This window comes from Peromyscus maniculatus, chromosome 21 (assembly GCF_049852395.1).
Source record: "Peromyscus maniculatus bairdii isolate BWxNUB_F1_BW_parent chromosome 21, HU_Pman_BW_mat_3.1, whole genome shotgun sequence".
In the NCBI taxonomy this organism is placed as follows: domain Eukaryota; kingdom Metazoa; phylum Chordata; class Mammalia; order Rodentia; family Cricetidae; genus Peromyscus; species Peromyscus maniculatus.
In genome coordinates this window covers 4,916,840-4,922,839 of record NC_134872.1, presented here as the reverse complement: position 1 = coordinate 4,922,839, position 6,000 = coordinate 4,916,840, and the positions used below count along the sequence as shown (strand labels likewise).

At 45.2% G+C, this 6,000-nt stretch overlaps 1 non-coding gene across 1 annotated transcript; it reads right to left on the bottom strand.

Annotated features, from left to right (window-relative positions):
- Positions 1 to 871: 871 nt before the first annotated feature.
- On the bottom strand, positions 872 to 978 carry LOC121824913 (U6 spliceosomal RNA). The gene has a single exon (XR_006066912.1). It is a non-coding gene; the product is annotated as a U6 spliceosomal RNA (small nuclear RNA).
- Positions 979 to 6,000: the final 5,022 nt, after the last annotated feature.

The window sequence follows — 6,000 nt, the reverse complement described above, 5'->3', positions numbered from 1 at the left end:
TGGGTGCTGGGAATTGAACTCAGGACCTCTGGAAGAGCTGCCAGTGCTCTTAACCTCTGAGCCATCCCTCCAACCCATCTGATTCCTTTCACACTAAGCAGACAGGTTGGGCAGGACCTAGAGGTATTACAAGTTTCCCTTTCTGAGCCACCTTTAATCTGGAGGCAGAGGCAGGCGGATCTCTGTGAGTTGGAGGCCAGTCTGGTCTATGAAATGAATTCCAGGACAGCCATGGCTACACAGAGAAACCCTGTTTCAAAAACAAAACAAAACAAAGTTTCTTTTTATGAATTAAAATAAGTTAGATTTCCTTGCTGACATGGTCCTACAAAATTGGAGAAGCTCAGTCTTCTCATGAGATAAAGGAAACTATGTCTGTTTGTGGGAAAAGCCTGTTGTTTCTATGCTAATTAATCAGGAGTAACTAAGAAAATCTTGATGTGGTTGGGGAAAATCTCAAAAAGAGAAATATATATATGTGTGTGTGTGTGTGTGTGTGTGTGTATATATATATATATATATATATATATATATATATATATACATATATTTATGTATATATACACAGATGTTTATGTATACACGCACACACACACGCATATATTTATGTATATACACACACATACATATTTATGTATATACACACACATACATATTTATGCATATATACACACATATATATTTATGCATATATGTATATATCTCAGATAATTGGTACCAGTCTCTGTTCTCTGTTTTCTTGGTCCCCTGGCTACCCACTCTGCCATCAGCACTGGCTGGGCCTTGAACTCTCATTCTGGCTGGATTAATGGCAGGACCCCTGCATCTTAAACTGTATGGCCAATTGTGTATCTGTTCAGTAATTTTTTTTTTAAATATGGAACACTTCACGAATTTTCGTGTCATCCTTGCGCAGGGGCCGTGCTGATCTTCTCTGTATCGTTCCAATTTTGGTCTATGTGCTGCTGAAGTGAGCACCTGTCCAGTAAAATTAATAGTCCTTAGGACCAGTTACAGCTGTCTGGAGCAGAAAGAGTTGAGGATTTGACTCTTTGCTAAGACCGGAGGGGATTATAACAGGCCTCCAGACCTTAGCACAACTGACTCCATGGTGGAAGTACCATAAAGTACTGTGAAAGTCAGCACCACCTGCCAAAATGAAAACACAGTCCTAACCCATCAAAGTCCATAGTTCTGGGAAAGTCTCTGAATGCACTGGCCTTGCTTGTTGGCTTCTGTTGACTGAAGTATGTCAGCCCAGAACATGGTGGTTGTGCTTAGAAGCCCACCCTGAGAAAGGCTCGATGCTATATTAGGATCCCAGCGTAGCTGCTGACCGTCTAACAAAGACTTTCTATTGGCTTAAACCCCTGTCCAAGCAGACATCTCCGGTGGAGACTCCACCGTGGCCTAGAGGCCAGCATGCACTTTGATATGCTGATAGATAGGTGCCACAGACAGTCATGTGTCCCTTCTGCCAGAAGTAAGGGAAATGACTCCTTTAGCAGAGGAGAGCTGGCTTCACAGGCTGAGGAATGCTGCCTTTATGTAACTGCCCCAAATCCTCCAACAGTCCAGGGTGAGCTCATTTCTGGATATTTGGACTACCTTTTGGAGTTTCCTTTGGACCTGATACCCTGGCAACAAGAACATCAATCCACCACATCCCCAAGCAGATTGAGAAACTTGTCAAAGAGAAATGTCCTAAATCACAAAGGAGAGGCATCCCTTTCCGTGTGACTGGGTGCCAGCACAGGGAGAGAAGCTTCCTGACTCACGGACAGTACTTGACTGGCAGTGGTAGGTTCCAGGAACTCACAGGAACAGAACACAGAGGTGGCTCTTACCAGAGTAGACAAGGACAGATGAGTGGTTAGTGCAGGTGGAGAAGTAGCTGAAGAGATGGACCCTAAAATTTAGAATTGACTTGGTGGGTATCAGGAGCCAGCAGAAAGAAATGGTCCATACCTCTGGAGAGTCACATCAACAGCTTGGTTCAATTAGGAGAGGCCAGGCTCTGGGGAAGGGGGTCCATTTGTCCCCTCTTGGGTGTTCAGCACCAGGAGATGAAGTCAAGAAACTGCCAACATGACTGCTACTTTATTAGAGAAGGGTTTTTTTTTTTTTAAAGATTTATTTATTAAGTATACAGTGTTCTGCCTGCACGTATGTCTGCAGGCCAGAAGAGGGCGCCAGATCTCATTACAGATGGTCGTGATCCACCATGTGGTTGCTGGGAATTGAACCCCGGTCCTCTGGAAGAACAGCCAGTGCTCTTAACCGCTGAGCCATCTCTCCAGCCCAAAGGTTTTTTGTTTGTTTGTTTGTTTGTTTTTGTTTTTTGTTTTTTTTTTATTGTATATATAAGAGAGAGAACAGCCAGAGGCATCTGTAGGAGTCTAGAGCAGAGGGAAAGAGAAACAGGCTGAACAAGTGGAAGACGACCAGGAGAAAGTAGTGGAGATTGTAAGATAGTCGAGAGACCGAGGATAGAGAATGGGGGAGGGGAGGAGAGTAGGGAGAAGAGCAGGGGCATAAAGGGATGGGGGTCTGATGTGAGGAGGGCCAGGGTGCCAGGGTAGGGGTTATGAAATGTGCAACAGTACTTATATAAACTGGGATGGAGGGAACCTCAAGGCCAGCTTGGGCTTCAATATGCAGCCACAGGTACATGCCAATGGAAAGCCATATGTCCCTTCTGCCAGAGGTAATGTCTTCTTTTGGCAGATGGGAACCGGTTTCACAAGTTTCTTTAGAATGCTGACTTTTATCTAACCACCAGGAATCCTTCTATAGTTCAGGTTGAGCTGGGCTTCTTAGATTCAATTTTGGACAGTCAGTGGCCATGCCCTTTTCTGGGTGTGTGTGGGGATGTGAGGTAACTTTGGACTTGACAGGGGCAACCTTTAAATGCTTGGTTTTGCTGGACAGTGGTAACCCAAGTCTTTAATCCCAGTGCTTGGGAGGCAGGAGCAGGTGGATCTCTGAACTCCGAGACCAGCCTGGTCTACAGAGTGAGTTCCAGAACAGCCAGGGCTACACAGAGAAACTGTATTGGAAAAACAAAACAAAAATCCTCCAAAAAAAAACAAACCAAAGCAAAAAGTTTGATTTTAAGATACTAAGTGAAGGACAGGACATGCCGGCTCTGCTCAAGTCTTAATTCTAGCACTTGAAAGTCAGAGGCAAACAGATCTGTGAGTTCAAGGACAGGCTGGTGTACATAATGAGTTCCAGGACATCCAGAGCTACATAGTGAGACCCTGTTTGAAAAAAATAAAAAAGATACCAAGTGAAGCACCAGGCTGCTTTTGTGTTGTTATTTTCTGATTTTATTTTACTTAATTTTTTGAGACTGTGTCTCTCTACATAGTTCTGGCTGTCCTGGAACTCACTATGTAGACCAGGCTGTCCTCAAATTCAGAAATCCATCTGCCTCTGCCTCTCAAGGGTTGGGATTAAAGGTGTGCTACCATGTCCTACTTCTTATTTATTTGAGACAAGGTCTCCAGAATCCCAGGCTGGCCTTGAACTTGTTATGTAAAGGGGGGTGACATTGAGCCTTTGATCCTCCTGCCCCCAGTTCCCCAGGGTTGGGTTGTAGGGCCTTCACTGTAGCTGGTTTTTGTAGTGCCAAGTATTAACCCTCTGCAGGGCTTTCTGGAAAACAGCAACATTCATTACAGGATGAAGTATTAATTACAAGACAACTACCGTCTAAAAAATATTTGTAGCTCTTGTCTTGGAGAAATAAAATCCAGAGCCCACCACAGTAGCCTGTGTGCTGAATTAATCCCGGTGCTCAGGAGGCAGAGGCAAGGATTGCTTTGAATTAAAGGCTACCCTCTGTAAGAGGAAGTATGAAGGTCTTTGTGCTCACAGATAGGCACTAGGTAAGCCTGGAAGGTTAAACGCACACCATTTTTCCTTCAAGAGAAGGAACGAAACACCTGCACCTGCCCAGAAGGCTGCAGTAGATGTTTTCCAGCCTGGAAAACTTTGCTCTATCCTTTCTGGCACTAGATCTTCCACAGGCCCTTCTAGTAAATTTATTTTTCTCAGTCAATCTGCAGAACCTAGTTTTACAGATTTTACAAAGAGATTCAGTGTTTGTATTTGGTTTATGCTGCTCCTCGAGGAGATGTGTGAGCTTTGTTGTGAACTCGGGACTGAGTTCATTAGCACCAGGATAGTTTTCACTAAATTGTGCTGTGCTTAAATATGCCTAAAATCGACCACTCCAGACATTTGAACCAACATCCACTACGCAGCTGTACTTTGCCAAACTGCCTTCTTGCCTCCCAAGGATTGTTTCTCTGTAGACTGTGAAAGTCACAGAGACTCTGAAAACCTGCGGCTACATGGTGGTGAATTTAAGGCCAGAATTTAAGGGGTAGATAACATTTTTTCTTCTAGAAAACAAAAACAAAAACAGAGAGAAGAGAAAAGGAGGAAGGAGACACAACTCAGAAGTCACACCTTAAATTAGGCTGGAGTTTCAATTCTACCACATGCTTAAGTTTTCATTTCCCACACCTATGCTCTGATTGACAGCCCCCCCCCATCCTGTTTATCTCTGCCTGACACTATATATCTGTGAGGAAGCCTAGCTTCTCTTTGTTTCTCCACTCACACTGGTGTGGTTTTTTGTCTTTTTGTTTTGTTTTTTTAAGGCAGGGTTTCACTCTGTAGCTCTGGCTGTCCTGGAACTCTATGTAGACCAGGCTGGCCTCAAACAGAGTTCCGCCTGCCTCTGCCTCTGTCTCTCCAGTGCTGAGCTTAATGGTGGGCCCTGCCATGGCGGGGGGCACCTTTCCACCGACTTAACGAGTGAGATAATAGGGTGCCTTGGATAGGGTTTAATACCATGAAGTAAAACCAGGGCTGCACAGCATTTCAGGAGAGACCCCAGAAACTATGGGAGAAAGGCCTTGTAGGATGTTGAGTGTGCTGAAACTCTTGTTCAGCTGAAGAGCTCTGACCAGCCTCCTGGGCACAGGGCACCTTTCTTTCTTTCTTTCTTTTTTTTTTTTTTTTTTTTTTTTTTTGGTTTTTTTCGAGACAGGGTTTCTCTGTGTAGCTTTGCACCTTTCCTGGAGCTCACTTAGTAGCCCAGGCTGGCCTCAAATTCACAGAGATCCGCCTGCCTCTGCCTCCCGAGTGCTGGGATTAAAGGCATGCGCCACCAACGCCGCCACCAACGCCTGGCTCAATACATGGTTTCTTTGTGTAGCTTTGGAGCCTATCCTGGACCTTGCTCTGTAGACCAGGCTGGCCTCAAACTCACAGAGATTCGTCTGCCTCTGCCTCCCAAGTCCTGGGATTAAAGGTGTGCGCCACCCAGCAATTAACTCTGCAGCTCCCACACTATTGAGCCTGTATGATAATGAGTATTCAGAGACAGGTAATGCCTGGCGGGCACTCACCAACCTAAGACAGAGCACCTGTGTGGCCTGGCAGGTGTCTCCATGACGGGTAAGGTGACCTGCTGACGTCCCATGCAACCTAAGTCAGAGGCTCATTTTTTAGTAAAAGTGGGACCTGTAGGGCCCTGGCCCTGTTTTGGGTAACTGTTGCCTTGCTTGCTGACTTTGACCTTGATATCCTCCCTATGCTAATTCCCTGCGGGGTTCAACCCTCCTGAATGCTTAAGGGAAGTTCCTTGTCTGTATATCCTGCATAATGGGCGTTAACGGCTTAGATGCAAGATTGTAAATATCAGTAGTGAACTTCTACCTTCCAGGGTCTTCCCATTGTGCTGTAGGTCTGTATTTAAGACCTCCTTCCTCCTTCAATAAACGGCATTCGGCATTAAAAAATAAAAAATAAAAAAAGGTGTGTGCCACTGCCGCCCAGCTGGGCACCTTTCTTGTCCCATGTCCCTATAACTCTCCCCTTTATCTTACCTCAAACCAACCCTGCTTCCTCAGAATTGGGCATGAAACTAAAAATGTGAGCCCTCTGATGCTTGGTGTCTCTGGTGGCCATCCTCCTGATGCC